Genomic DNA, 14,784 nt, shown 5'->3' with positions numbered 1-14,784 from the left:
AAGTAGCACAGGTAAAGTAATCATGATCCATCATAATGCCTGTCTGTCTGGCTGTCCTTCAGCCCTTACCATATTCCTGACTTTAAACAAATATAATTAGGATATTATACATAGTAAGTATAACTAACTATGTAGAGTAAACATAATTAACAAGAACAGTAATGCTAACAAGCAGATGTTCTTATCCCTATTTTATAGATAAGGCAACTAAGGCTCCCTAACATTAAGTAATTGGCCATCCTTCCCTCCAGCTCTGCCCCCATAGTTATGCTTCACTCCGCACTTGAACAGAGAAGGCATCAGTACATATTGGTCAAGTAAAGAAAGTATTCCAAAACCCTTCTAGGTCACTAGGGTGCCTTTTGCATAAGAATTCTTTTTTAAGTTTTAAAATTTATTTAAATTATTTATTTTAATTTTTGAAATGTTATCATTTTATAAAAACAATATGATTTAAACCAAATTCCCTGACTCTTTTGAAATTATTCAATTGGGAATCTTTAAAAATTTGACAAATAGTCTAGAAACCACAAATATTCTTAAAGCACCTACTACGTGTAAGATGCTGTCTTGACTAATAAGTATGATGAATCAAATGAGCCTTATCTTTAAAGAGCTCAAAGGCTAGGAGGTAAAATCAACAACTGATTTGATAGACTGGCAGGATATCTCCAATGCTCTGGGCTTTCCTAGCTCCTAACATAGTCCTTTGCTCATCTCATGCTATACATCCTCTCAGCTGGTACTGACTATGATCATGTATTAAATCACACCCAGCCTGTTGATCTCAATGCTACAGCTTCAGCCCAGAGAGAGCTTTTCCCTGAGCTTCAGATGCATAAACACAGTGGTTAACCAGATAGCTCTGTGTGATATCCCACAAGCTCCTGAACGATTACCCAGAAAATCACACACAAAACCCATAATTTCTGATCGCTCATGTTTCCTGTTCTTACTCTCTCTGTTGATGCACAACCATCCGCCCTATCACCTGAAGGTGGAACTCTGGAGGTCACTCCAAATCACTCTTCTTGCCCCTCACACTCGGCGGCCTTGGCCATGAGTGTCTCCCCCATATGTCCCTGCTCTGTTTCCACCTCATGGGAATCTTACCATCTTCAGCCTGGAGTGTGTACCTCAGCTTCCTGACTTCTCCGCTGGCTTCAATCTCCCTCAGATCCATTTCCCATTCAGCCTCCGGAGAAACATGTAGAAAATAAAAATCTGGCCACCCTCTCCTCTGCTTTGAGCCTTCATGTGAGTCCCCATTCCCACAAAAAGCAAAGCCCCAGCTCATCAGGTCATGTGGGCACTGCCATTTTTTTTTTTTTAAGATTTTGTTTATTTGACAGAGAAAGACATAGCGAGAGCAGGAACACAAGCAGGGGGAGTGGGAGAGGAAGAAGCAGGCTTCCCGTGGAGCAGAGAGACCGATGTGGGACTCGATCCCAGGACCCTGGGATCATGACCAGAGCCGAAGGCAGACGCTTAACGACTGAGCCACCCAGGCGCCCCTGGGCACTGCCATTTTTTAGTATTCTGCTGGCTCTAACCTTGCATTTTACCCTCTAGCAAAACCAAGCTAGTTTTTGTCCTTCCCCTGGCTCTCCTCGCACCCTGCATTCACTCTGCCTCACAAACCTGTCTCTTTTCCTCTTTGACATTTTCCTCTTATTGTACCTTCTGCCTGGGATGTTGCTTTCTGAGCCCCTGAGTGCCTGCAACATGCCAAGCACTGTGTCTAGTACTGGGGAAAGCATGTTGAACAAAGCAGATGCCACCCTTGCATTGTGGAGTTTACAATCTGCCTGGGGAAAGTGACAAACCAAGTAAAGAAACACACGTTTGATTTTAATTGTGGTCCACATTAGGACAAGAGACTGAGAGAGTGCAATGAATGAGCAGAATAACTTCTTCACATGATACTTTGTGAAAATCTCTGCTACTAACCACTACATTATACATGATCTGTTTATGTATATGTCTCTACCACTACACCAGAACCTTCTTGAGTATCAACACTGTTCAAATAATCACTTTTGGTTCTAGCCAGGAATATACATGGGCATTCAATAGCACTAATTGAATTAGTGGATGGATGGATGAGTGGATAGATACATGGATAGTTAGTTGGATGGATGGATGCACAAATTAAAGAATGAATTAGTAAATGAAAGAACATTTTTCCCTATCATTTCAGCTTTATAAATCACTGATTAAAATTGTGTCCTTGGTAACAAGTGCATCTTAGAGGCTCTCATCTATAAGCTTGTGAGGATGTCCTTTACCTGTGGGAGAGAAGTTACTGAGCACACTGGGCATTTTCAAGCATTGTTAAGGCTCCTGCTCACATCCTTGAGAGATTTTCAGAAAGGTCCTTGTGCACTAGAGAGTTTCTGGGGATAAATGCTTCACAAGGAAAAAGCAAAACAATGCAAAACCTCCCAAACAAGGCATGCTTGACTAGAATGGGGGGATGGAAAGATTAGCAGCAGAAGGATCCTTTATAGGAAGGAACACCTTTGTTTATTTCAGTTTTGGTCTGATTGTGGTAGAAGAGAGAAGGGGGGCAGAATTAGAAGATAGGGTGGGGGATCCTGCAGGAGGAAAGAAAGAAGAGGGGGTCTTCATGCTTCTGAGTTGGACAGAATTTGACATGAAACGAATATACCTTTCCTTAATGTGGAGAGAACTGCAATGGCTTGCCCATATCTATGTGAAGACCAAGGGGCAACATTTTGGGTAATTCCAGGGACTAAAAACTGGTTGCCAAGTTCCTTTCTAATGAAATGTTAAAACCATATTTTCCAGTGTGTCCTGCAGAATTGCCAGGCTGTTGTTCCAAATACTGATTTCTGGAACCCACTTCAGGATTAGAAGCTCTGAGGGTGGGACTCAGAAATGTGCATTTTTATCGGATTCCAAAGTCTGAGAATCCCCATTAAAAGATGCCCTCCTTGGGGCGCCTGGGTGGCTCAGTTGGTTGGGCGACTGCCTTCGGCTCAGGTCATGATCCTGGAGTCCCTGCATCAAGTCCCGCATCAGGCTCCCTGCTCGGCAGGGAGTCTGCTTCTCCCTCTGACCCTCCCCCCTCTCATGTGCTCTCTCTCTCTCTCTCTCTCATTCTCTCTGTCTCAAATAAATAAATAAAATCTTTAAAAAAAAAAAAAAAAGATGCCCTCCTGCCATGTCTACCTAAGGAAGCAAGATAGGACAAATGAAAGGGGGGCAGTATGTGAAAGCACATCATGTAAACAAAGCTTGAGTTATTGGGAATTACAAAGAGAAAAGAAGACTCATTTTCCAGGAATCTTTGCACATCTGAGAAAAGGATTTGCTAAGGGGGTTTCTAGAGGAAGGAGAGAAGAGTATTCATTTCTAACCAGAAATATAAATATTCAAGCATTCTCCCTTAAATGCTTCCCCTTAAAGCATGAAAGTGCCATGCAGGAAACCTTCTGAGAGGCTACCACTAAGTCAACCCCAGCCCCCCTGCTCTTCCAACCAGATGTTTCAGGGCCAGACAGAATTAACCCCTTCCATCACCTGGCAGCTTGTGAGGGCAACTTGGTAGATAATTAGCCTTAATGGGCCAAAGAGCTTGCTGACCAAGCCTGTGAATTCCTTGGCCAATTTTTGGAAAGTTGTTCTGGCAAACAATTGAAATTGTCAGCCTACTGATCTTTCTAGGAATTGACCCCATTGACAGGGAGTCACCCTACTGGTAATATATGATCCATACCTGCCCACAGGTGGCTAAGTCAGGGGTATGCACCTGATTCAGTAGAGCAAGTACTCCTTTCCCTGGTCTTGGAATAAGAGCTTTGAGTTCATCCCTCTCTAGGGGCTAAAGCTATGAAATGTAAAACTGGGGCTACATTCCTGCTATGTAAGACAGCCAGTCAGAAATGAGAGAAAATGAAGCTGACAAGCAGAGAATTGGAGAGAGAGAGTCCAGCGCAGAACTGTAAGGAAGCGACATACACAGGGGACAGCTGGCTCCCTAAGGACTTCTGAGTCCTATTTATTCCCCACTTACAACTCTCTTTTCCCCTTCCCCCTTCAAAATCCTGGCTCACTTGAAAGTGGTTGCATCAGACTTTATTAAACCTACCCCACCTTATGGCTGCCATCTACTCAACTCTAACCATCCCCCCTCACTGGCATTGGCAGCTGGCTCAGTGCGTCTGCACCACCATGACTGGTCACCATCCAACATTCTGGCCTCCCATGTCTTTCTCATCATTAATTCTGATTAATACCTTCTACTCTGCCTCAATCATATACTCTCTGGACCATTCTTGACCTACCCACAAGCTCTAAAACCTAAGCACCTCATGTTCTGAGTGTCACCTTCTACCTTCCAGGTCATTTATTCTGTTCATTACCACACTTGTCCAATCTTGTTGATGTATCCAGTCCCTTGATCGTACCATTCATTGTTGTCCTCAGATACCTTCTCTTTCCAAAATTCTCAGCCTAAATGCCATAGGCCAGGGCATAAACCACTCCCTGGCACACGCCTTCCACTCCCTTACCCCTCCCATGTTCTTCCAGACAAACCTCAAACACAGGTAAGCCCAACTCTTTTGGAGACATGAGACGCCTACTCTCCCATTTCCCCCACGCCCCAGGCTTCTCATCTCCCTTCTCTCCTCTCCAATCTCCTACTTCACGCTGTGGACTAACTGCCTTTGCCTGCTCATAAACGTGCATGTATTCGAACATGGCCACATGAGTCCCAAGTATTTTGGTTCAAGACTTTCTGAGTATTGTTCTTATCTTTTCATTGAAATTTTTGAGAGGGAATCAGATTGGCCTGGTGGTTTGGGCAACATGGGAAATGCCCTTGGATCAGATGTTCACCTTGGTCCATTCAGACATGTATGCAAAATGTAAGAAAAGAGCTTGGAAGGGGTAGCTCCTGGGGAAGGGGAGGCTGGGGAAGTACCCCAAATAACATGCCTACACATCTATGAAATATTGTGGGCTGGAGCTGCTTGTGGGTTGCTTAGCAACTAGAAGTAGTTCTGAGCCACACTCAAGAGAATAGTGGTTTGGGGAAACAATTTGTGAAAGCATCAGGGAGAGTATATTGTCTTGAGCTCTAGTCAACACCTCCCCCTCCCCAAATTACAGGTTGGATGACCTGGCCAGCCAAAGAGGCATGGGGGCAGGGGCAGGACGGAGGCAGTGGATGGCTCTCATTCTTCCATAATCCCATCACTTACCCTGGCATTTCTTCAGGGCCTAGGCAGAGGCACAGACCGAGGTAAGAGCCACAGTGAGTTCTGCCGAGCTCACAGCATGTTAATCACGCCTGTCAGACTCCCAGGGAAGGAGAGGTTGGCTGTCCTGACAATCTACATTAACGTGGGTGGATGGTGTTTGATTATACCTTCATGACGGCGGTTTCCATTTGCATCTTTCATCAGAGACTGAAGGATGTGTTATCTGCCCTGACCATCCTGTAGTCTCAACCTCCTTGCTAGTACGTGGCTGACCTCAGTGAGAACACAGCCTTCAGACTGCAAGAGGCATCGGTGGGCTCGGGTGGGACCCAGCTGCCCTTGAATGCATGGGTTTTTATAACAAAGTCGTCCCATAAAAATGGACTGGATTAATTTTCATCTGGGATCAGTCTCCAGGATACTTCTCAAACCTACAGAAGCTCAGACTATTCTCAGAGTGCAGAACTTGAAGCCACAGGCAGTAAGAATAACAAAAGGAAGGAAAGGAAAGGAAAGGAAAGGAAAGGAAAGGAAAGGAAAGGAAAGGGAAAGGGAAAGGAAAGGGAAAGGAAAGGAAAGGAAAGAAAAGAAAAGGAAAGAAAGGGAAAGGAAAGGAAAGGAAAGGAAAGGAAAGGAAAGGAAAGGAAAGGAAAGGAAAGGAAAGGAAAGGAAAGGAAAGGAAAGAAAGGGAAAGGAAAGGAAAGGAAAGGAAAGGAAAGGAAAGGAAAGGAAAGGAAAGGAAAGGAAAGGAAAGGAAAGGAAAGGAAAGGAAAGGAAAGGAAAGGAAAGGAAAGGAAAGGAAAGGAAAGGAAAGGAAAGGAAAGGAAAGGAAAGGAAAGGAAAGGAAAGGAAAGGAAAGGAAAGGAAAGGAAAGGAAAGGAAAGGAAAGGAAAGGAAAGGAAAGAGGAAAGGAAAGGAAAGGAAAGGAAAGGAAAGGAAAGGAAAAGGAAAGGAAAGGAAAGGAAGGAAAGAAAGAAAGGAAAGGAAGGAAAGGAAAGGAAAGGAAAGGAAAGGAAAGGAAAGGAAAGGAAAGGAAAGGAAAGGAAAGGAAAGGAAAGGAAAGAAAGGAAAGGAAAGGAAAGGAAAGGAAAGGAAAGGAAAGGAAAGGAAAAGAAAGGAAAGGAAAAGAAAAATGTCCTCTGCTGATAGTCATCCACTGGCCATATCTTCAGTTGCAAAACTCAGCAAATATTTACAAATAACCAACCTAGTGCCATGTACAATGCTAAGAGAACTGCAGATACAGTAGGTGGAAATGAAAGAAATACTCTTGATGGCCTGGGGTCCTTAAGGTACAAACCATATCTTAGTCACAATGAATTGCTTACACAAAGGTGAAGCTCTTGTATGGTGCTCAGTAAATCTCTACTGAATTCCTGAACATCAATTTCTTGATTTTGACCACCTCATATGTGACCAAATAACACCAACCTCAACTCAGAGGGTTTTAAGAAGTAATAGCAGGAAAGAGAACTGTAAATAACTTGATACATTTGGTAAAGTTACTTAAGGCAGTGAAAGCAATTCACTCTTAAGGATCCCTGTCTACTATCAAACCTGGGTAGTCTAAAGAAGCAACCCACAGAGTTTCACATGGCATACTACAGAGAAACAGTAACCTGGGAGAAAGGCGTAAAAATCTGACTGCCTGGGTGTGAACCCCAAACTCCACCACTTCTTAGACGAGCAACTTGGTCAGATTATTCACTGTCCATGAGCCTCATGCTCTTCATCTTTAAAATGGGAACAACCATACGTCTCACACAGGTTTGTCTTAGGATCAAACTAAGCTAATGCCTGTGAAGCATTTAGCACAGTGACTGACATTTATTAAATGCTAGCTATTAAATAACCAGTAATTAGCAGATTGTGGGGGTCTTTTTTAACTTTTAATTTTAATTTCCTTCCAACCTGGGTTTATCAAAGACATTGAGGGGAATTCACAAATGGCCATCTGGTCTTGGATGAGACCACAGTATAAACAGAAGCTCTCTTAACCCAGGTACTCTCCAGGGTGAAAAGCAGAGGAATCGGGCCTGGCCACTGTTTCTCAAGGGTCAAGATCAAGAGGCTGGCAGCTTCCCTGTCCTGTCTGAGGGGCCTCATTCATATAACATCTACAGAGATGGCTGGCCTGTGGTTCCAAGAGAATGGCAATTCCTGACAGGCCTAATAAATGAGGCTGAAGCAGCATCAGTGAGTTATGAAATACTTCTAATTGTTAAATTAGGTTTTGAGGCCACAGACCAAACAACAAAATGACCAAAACCAAAAAGCAACTTGGGCTTTGAAGCTGCAAACAAAGTGAGTTAAGCAGAAATATGTTCTCTATGCTTAGTTCTGCATGGACACTCTTAGAAAACAAAACTCATTTAGCTTAAATTAATAAAACTAAATAAAGTCACTGGAGGTCAGTAGGGAATTACTGGAGCATGTGAGAGAAGAGGCTCTGGGTGACCATTCCTGTTACAAGAGTGAAAACAGCCTGTCCGTTCACTGATGTGGCTGGGGTGATGTATCTGCTCCCAAAATAGTGTCTGTGCAAAAGATGAGAGAAAACGATAGCCTATTAATTTGGTTTTTAAGTCCAGATGAAGAACCTTGAAAATAGCCAAAGAGCCAAAAATACTGAGTAACTCCACATTCGGAGGGACTGTTTCTTCTCTCTATATATAGCAACTCAAAAATAGACATCTCTGATTCTGGGCTTGTGGGACTGAAGTGGGATAATGCCCATCAACTAGAGAGAAAATGTGTAATAAATCCAGCCATGTTGTCAGTTTGCTTAAATGCCACGACCTCTGTAAACTCCCTACGTAAATGTGACCCTCCCCATAACCCAACTGTTCAGTATGCATGTTCTGTTTTATGTCTGTTTTCATTCATCCAACAAATATTCATTGAGTTATGACCATTTTCAGGCACTCTATGTGGCTCAGGGGATATGAATTACTGACTCTTTCCTCAAGCAGCTTACAGTCTAACAGGAGTAACAATAGAAAAAATGAATTATTCACTGATAGCAATTATGGTAAGTGCTGAGAAGAAACTAGGTACAGGAATGACAACTGTTTCCCCCAGAGAAAAGAATATTCAAACTTGAACCTATCCGTCAAATAGAATTTAGTAATTTAGTTTTTAAAAAAATAGATGAAAAACATGCAAGATCCCGGCAAAATTATTTAGAGCATGTTTTAAAATAAGGGCAATTCTGCATCATGTATAAGGGGATTAAATATTTGTTTTCTTGAGCATAATGCCAGTGAAGGACAGTATACTATATCTTCCATGTATTTCAGTGTTTAAAGCTACTGGTAGTATAAAATACTCCAACAGAAAGAAGGTACAAGAAGAAGGAAAATAATTTCACTAGAAATTCAAAATAATGCATTACCATTCCAACAGCCAATTTTAATTAGGGTAGCTCTTGCATTCCCGCAGTCAATACCTCTCTTGAAACAGGTACATTTACTTAACGTTACTGACCAGCATTTATCTTTCTAACCAGAAAAGGAAGTGCTTATTTTTTTTACAGCATTTGCCACATTTTCATGTTCTCCTCCTTGTGTTTCCAAGAATCAAAAAGAGTTTCTCCCTAATGCACTGTAAGTAAAGTTCACAGGGGGAGAGAGAGGGCAGAATTTAGCCATTCTAATTGGCTTTTTGACTTTCTTCCCAAGAGAATAACTTCAAAACAACAAAGAGGAGAATGGAAATTGTAATATACGGGAAGTTCAGGGTGGGAAGGTGGTGCCTAGAGAAGTCATGGTCTGTGTCATAAATAAATCATAAACTTATGTAACATTGGAATGAGATAAATGGCATCTCTGAAATAAGTCCCTCCACTATTTGACTACCATCAGGCACAGAGTTACCAGCTCCTACTCTGATTGAAATTAATAATCTGGACCCATCAACTGTGTCCCATGTACCATAAAACCTTGCAAACTTCATGACTGCAGAATTATATACAGTGATTTACAAGAAATTGCAGGTGATAGGAGAGAAAGAAAAACAGGGAACTGAGTAAGTGGGAATGGAGTGAAATGCTATCCACAATGAAATGATAAGCATGATGCCTCAAGCTTGTTCTACAACACATTGCTAAAGGACAGCTTGAAACCACTCGGAAGAAGCAAGGGTGATCCTTAGGATGTAACATGGGTTCACCGGGAAAAAGTGATGGCAAGCAAATCCCCTCCTACTTCTTTAAGGTTCTAGACTGATGGGCTGGGTAATGCTGCAGACTGAGTGTTGGGTGGTGTTGAGTCAGCTGTGCGAAGGTAAGGAATGTGGGTATAACTTAGACTTATGAATGAGTCATCCATTTGCCCCAGATTGGTAATAAATGGAGCTACCATGTGTGTATATGTCCATACATTGACTGGATTCCCAAACTCTGGAAGCAGGTCTTACGTTTATAGTTTATAATTTAATCCCCTGGGTTGCCTTGCAGATAGGAGAATTTAGTAAATGCTGAAGGATGAATCATTAGCCACAGATTGTTGGAAGAAAAGAATTAACTGCAATCATGTGTATAGACTTTCTCTAAAAAGTATAAAATACCGAGGCACCTGGATGGCTCAGTCGGTTAAGTGTCTGATTCTTGACTTCGGCTCAGGTCAGGATCTTGGGGTTCTGAGATCACGCCACATGTCCAGCTCCGTGCTGGGCGTGGAGCCTGCTTAAGATTCTATCTCTCCCTCTCACTACCACTACTCCCTCCCCAACCCCCACCTTGCAACTCTCTCTAAAAAATTAAAAATTAAAAGTATAAAATACTTACACACAGGCAATGGGCTATTAGAAAGCCAAGCCAGAGTCTGTGTCTGGTTGGGCATTTTTATCAACAATAGGAAGAAGGACCTGAGAGATATGTTTATCTAATTTACAGATGGTGCAGACCAAGAGTTAGCTCACAAGCAAAGTGACAGAATCATGATTCAAAATTATATTTATAGATTGCAAGAATAGACTGAATTCTATTTTAGTAGTTGCTTCCTATATGCCAGGCACTAAGCCACATGCATGACATACACCAACTAAGTTAAATGGGTTAATTAATGTATAGGTCACAGATCAAAGCTTTCAGCTTAAGGTTAAGGGAGAGTCAGGCATGTGAGACAAAATTATGGGATGGAAGGCTAAAGAGCCTTGTTGGCCATAGAAAAGAGAGGTGGGTAAGGAGCCCAAGTCAGTAAGAAAGCCTTGGCCATTGGAAGTGTAGTAGGCAGAATAATACCCCCACAAAGATGTCCACATCCTAATCCCCAGAACTGGTGAATATGTTACCTTATATGGCAAAAGGAACTTTGTGGGTGTGATTAAATTAAGGCTTTTGAGATGGAGAGGTCATACTGGATTATCTAGGTAGGTGCAGTTATCACAGGCGCATTTAGAAGATGTCAGACATGAGAAGAAGGAAGTGTGATTATGGAATGAGAGGTTGGGGGGATGTGCCCTGAAGACAGAAGAAGGAGCCATAAGCCAAGGAGTGTGGCCGACTCTAGAAGCTAGAAAAGGCAAGAAAATGGAGGCTCCCTTTGGGTCACCAGAAGAAATGCAGCCCTGCTAGCACCTTGATTTTATCTCCAAAAGATTCATTTCAGACTTTTGATCTCTAAAATTCTTCCTGCTTTAAGCTACTGAGTCTGTGATCATGTGTTACAACAGCCGTAGGAAACCAGAACAGGAAGGATGAGAAATCCTGAGTATGGCGGGTCTCTCTCATTCACAGACTGGCCTCTGGGCCTCACCACCTGGTAGTCAGGTCTGACCTCCTGAGAAAGGTGGCGGGAGACTGGGAGGTGGGGGCCACTGTGCGGTGCCTGTTGGAAGTAGTAACTGAAATAGTGACTTGATTTTTTAAAGCTCCATCAGTCGTCCTTCTAGCAAAGTATAATGCTAAAGGCAAAACAAAGGGCAAAGCCTCCCAATTCTTATTCCTGACTGCTCTGTCTTTCTCTCTGACCTCACATCTATCCTGCCAGCCATATCTATACAAAACTTGCATGTTTTGCTGCATCCACAGCCCCACTTGGGCCCAAGCCACCATCCTCTCTATAGCTCCCAATGGGGTTCCTTGCTTCTGTCTTAGACCTCTTCTCTCTTCTCAAAACCACAGCCAGAGGGATCTTAATACACAAGAGAGATCAACTCACACCTCAGTAAATACTGTGCTCACTGAAGATTTCAGGACAGATGGTAATAATAACAATAACAATAGCAGCAACAACAATAATAATAAAATTGCTCAACTCTCCTGAAATCCTCAAAACTCTATAAATTACCAGTATTAATCCCACTTTACAGATGAGGAAACGGGTAAAGGGTGGACCAGAGGCTCAAAACTCTGTGATAGTCGGCTTCCTATCACATTCAGACTACGTGTCCAGAGGTCCTTGTAATACCTGCCAAGTCATCAACCCATCTCAGGCCTCCATTTACCCTCTGACCTCACCTGCCTACTTGCCTCCCTTTGGGTCCCACCTGTACATGCCTCCGGCACCCTGACACCCGTATGCAGACTTCTCTGACCCCTGACTCCACACATGACGCTAAGTAAGATACCCAGTCTGGCTGCTGAAAAGCACCACAGGGTGTCTCCTGGATTAACTAGGCCTGCACCATCACTACACGCCACTTTGTCCATGCCTGTGTGCGAGCCTTGGAAGACTTATTTTCTGTATCTCCTCTGTCCATTGGCCTAGTATACACCTGGCTTACCATACTAGAACAAGGCATCATTCTTGATTCTCTGTTCTGTATTCATACCCAGAGAATTCTCCATTCTCCTAATGTTATCCAAAAACATCTGCTTCTCTCCACAAAACCTGTCACCTTCACCTTAGTTCAAACACTTCTCTGTCCTGACCTGAGCCACTACAGTAGCTTCTTAACTACCTGCCTTTCACCCTGTACCTGCCTGACACATTGTCCACAGTGCAGCCAGGGTGACCTTTCCAAAACGCAAAGTGAACTCTGTTTGCAAGCTCACCATGTTTCTCTATCACTCACTGGGTGAAGTCCAAACATTCCTTGTGACCTTCCCTCTACCTGTCTGGTTTCCTCTCAGGCCTGCCCCCCTCCTCCCCAAGTCAGCAGAACTTGCAACTCCCAAGCATACCTGCCACGTCTTCCCTCCTTCCCTCCACCCCAGGCTACTCCACCTGCTTTGCCTGGAGAACTTCCCTTTCCTTCTGCAAAGCTCTCCTCAGGCATCACTTTTTCCATAAGTGTCCCCCAGCTCTTTTGCTCGGACAACCTTAATCCCTCCTTCCTCTGTATAAGTTCTTATTTGTACACATCTACTTTTCCTAACAAATAGATTTGGAGTGCCTAAAGCATAAAGACTGAGTCTCACTCTTTTTCATATTCCTCTATACCCAGCACAGTGCTGAGAAACTTAACTAGCACCAGGAGGCACTGAAATAATACTTATTAAACAATAAACAAATACATGAATGCATGCACATGAATTAATAAAGAATTGCCTCTCCTGCTGTTGAGAAAATACGAGAACCTACAGTTCTCTACAGAACCTACCAAAATCTATAGAGAAGATCAATGAATAAATATGAGAAATGACTTCCCAATAATATGTTATTCAGCAAGGAAAGGGCCTGGCCCCTATGGGCCGCCATGGAGACAGCCCTATGTCAACAGGAGCCAGGCCTAATCCCAGGGCTGTGTGGAAGGCTGACCCCGAAGTTCTATACCTTCATAATCAATTTCTCTCCCATCTTCCACAGAGCTCCCTCCACAGACATATTTCAAACATTTGGAACTTGCTTGATGATAATTAAAATCCAGCCCACTAACCAGCTGGCAATCCAGAGGCCACTATGACATTTCATAACTAATAACTGAATAAGCTCCTTAACCCCCGTACCCCAACCCAACATAAGGATGCCTCCAAACAATGGAGGGAACATACCTACCAGATGAACTGCACTGAGCACGCACAACTGCACCTCACTGAATGTGTGCTTCCCAGACAAGGCTGTGTGTGTGGTGTGTCGGTAAACCAAGTCATGTTTCAAATGCACTGTGATCTAAGAATAGTCTCTAACTACTTCCTAGGTGATATTTTGATAAAGCTAATAAATCTCTGGTAGGATAAGCAATTGTAGCTTAATTTGTGTGTTGAATTAATTCAGACTTCCAATTGTCAGTCTGACTTAAAAATAGAACATCCTGTATTATTTAGTATAAAAATGATTATATCAAGGAACTGTGTATACACACACATATATTTTATTTATGTAGCTCTATGAATATTAATCTCACCATGGTAGATTTCCAAAGCTGAGCGGCTTCCAGATAATAGTAACAGTAATAATGATGATGATGATTACAATAATTATAGCAAATTTATTGTAAAGTGTGTGTCAGATACTTGACATATATCAACACCTGGAATCATCATAACAACCCTACCAGAACTGCTCCAATTTTACAGATTAGAAGACTGACACACAGAGAGTGATTTACTCCAAGTCACAAAACTGCTAAACTGTGGACCAGAACACGTACTCAGGCTACCTGGTGTCAGGGTCTGTGCCTTGAATCATTGTTTCTTGAGAATATTGTTTGCAAAAAATACTTTATTCGGCAGCTCCACACCTCCTGAACATTTTTCATTATTTGCACTCAGGTGTTAAGGAGAATTTAAGACCATTCAATGCAAATTAATGAACTCCCTGTCTACATCATAAGCCTCTTTATTTCAAAACCTTGCTTCTCTGTACCAGTAGGCCGGCTGTTAGTCAGCTTGTCTCAAACCTCACCAAAACTTTAATTGCATAAAATAATCCAAATGAGGCTGTGCTCTGGGTTCAGAACTACTTCCTAGCACCACTGAACATATTTCAACTGTGTGTGGAACGTTTCCTACAGACCAGAGTCCAGAGCTCTCGGGGACAAGGAGAATAACGTAAACGTAAGACAAGGATCATAATGAAGAAATACTCTGGTTGGCTTTATCACCTGGGGTCCTCAGGAAGCCTGCCAGCAGGGCTGAGGCATGTTCCATCAGTGAAGGCACATTCATCAGTACAGCAGAGATTCACTTTATAAGATTTAATATGGAAGTACTATACTTAAAAAGATTTATATAAAAGTCTCTTTCCCCATTGTTATCAGGTTTCCATGTCATTCTACAGCATATCGACTCTTCCCCAAGCTTGCAATATCAGCAGGGCTCATCTATAATAACTTGACTAGCTGGAGTTTACCCCATCATCTGCATTGGAATCATGGCAACTCATTATTAAGTGAGAAAAAAAAAAAAAAACTGAAAAGCCAAAACAATAACGGGAGTTGGTGTCAGGATGTCAGTGGAAGGATGTGGAGATCACAACAGGACCCCCAATCACCCAGGCAGCTTAGGCCTCCCCAACACATAGTGCCTGTCACTGGCAGACCCTGGAATCTGGGCTGGAGTCTTTTCAGCCACGGAGACAGGCCTGACCTATCTTCCTTCGTTGACCCTCTTGGAGATGGTGGGGGCACATTTGGAATTTCAGAGCAGATCTTTCAAACTGATTCAAGT

The 14,784-nt window shown here is 42.8% G+C and overlaps 1 protein-coding gene across 1 annotated transcript in view; it reads right to left on the bottom strand.

The window, feature by feature from the left end:
* Positions 1-14,784, bottom strand: part of RBFOX1 (RNA binding fox-1 homolog 1) — a 2,047,095-nt gene that overhangs the window by 1,064,023 nt on the left and 968,288 nt on the right. The window lies entirely within an intron of this gene.

Source organism: Eumetopias jubatus, unplaced genomic scaffold (assembly GCF_037043125.1).
Source record: "Eumetopias jubatus isolate StellerSeaLion01/CBP00866 unplaced genomic scaffold, mEumJub1_p1.0 scaffold_12, whole genome shotgun sequence".
In the NCBI taxonomy this organism is placed as follows: domain Eukaryota; kingdom Metazoa; phylum Chordata; class Mammalia; order Carnivora; family Otariidae; genus Eumetopias; species Eumetopias jubatus.
This window is presented reverse-complemented; position numbering and strand designations above follow the sequence as displayed.